At 43.0% G+C, this 1,006-nt stretch overlaps 1 non-coding gene across 1 annotated transcript; it reads right to left on the reverse strand.

Annotated features, from left to right (window-relative positions):
• Window positions 1-594: 594 nt before the first annotated feature.
• On the reverse strand, window positions 595-703 carry LOC136502335 (small nucleolar RNA R71). The gene has a single exon (XR_010770497.1). It is a non-coding gene; the product is annotated as a small nucleolar RNA R71 (small nucleolar RNA).
• Between the last annotated feature and the right edge of the window lie 303 nt (window positions 704-1,006).

Genomic DNA, 1,006 nt, shown 5'->3' on the forward strand with positions numbered 1-1,006 from the left:
TGATGTGATCGAGATAACCATTGGCCTATGCTCAAACAGGATTACCCTTGTTCTGTCTACTTTTATATCTTATGCAGGGTAATGTATGACTGAATTTGACCTTCCAACAAACTACGTTGAAGATCTAGAAGCATTAATAAGGAGAACTAGATCCAAACTCAAGAAAGTCTTAGCTTTAGAATCGAAAGACAACCAGACTAGGTGGAGCTTAACACCAGTTTTTTGAAGCCCTGGCTGATAAGACTCTCCATGAGTTCTCTACTCCAACTACGGCCAACATTTATACTGGACCAATAGTCAATATGGGAGACAATGGTTTGAAGCTCAAGCCAGCTCTCATCAACATGGTGCAAGCCAACCAGTTTTGTGCAAAGGCACATGAAGATGCGAATGCTCATCTCCATCACTTTCTAGAGATCTGTAGCCCTTTGACCATCAATGGGTTGACCAGAGACGTCATACTACTTCGCCTCTTCCCTGTTCTCACTCTTCGGAAGGCAAAGCAATGGTTCTACACCAACAAAGATAGAAATACAACATGGGACAACTGCTCCACTGCCTTTCTAGCGAAGTTCTTTCCCATAGGCAAGACCAATGCTCTGCGTGGGAGAATTTCAAGTTTTCAATAGCAGCATGATGAATCTATCCCTAAGGCATGGGAATGCTTTCAAGATTATATATTAGAATGTCCTCATTATGGGATAGATAATTGGCTACTCATGCAGACTTTCTACCATGGGTTGACCAATAGTACTCATGAGAACATGGATGCTACCGCTGGAAGGTGCTTTCTTATCACTCACAGTCCTAGGTGCAATAGCTCTCATAGAGAAGATGGCCTCCAACCAAGGTTGGAATGAAGAACGTCTTCCAACCCGCAAGAGAGGTGGAGGTATGCATCAACTCAAGGAGGTAGACATGTTGTCTACCAAGATGGACCTACTCATGAAGAAACTTGAAGACTGAACCAATGAGAAGCAAGAAGTCATGCACATTCATGATTCCC

The sequence above is a fragment of the Miscanthus floridulus genome, chromosome 13, assembly GCF_019320115.1.
Source record: "Miscanthus floridulus cultivar M001 chromosome 13, ASM1932011v1, whole genome shotgun sequence".
NCBI classification, from domain to species: Eukaryota; Viridiplantae; Streptophyta; class Magnoliopsida; order Poales; family Poaceae; genus Miscanthus; species Miscanthus floridulus.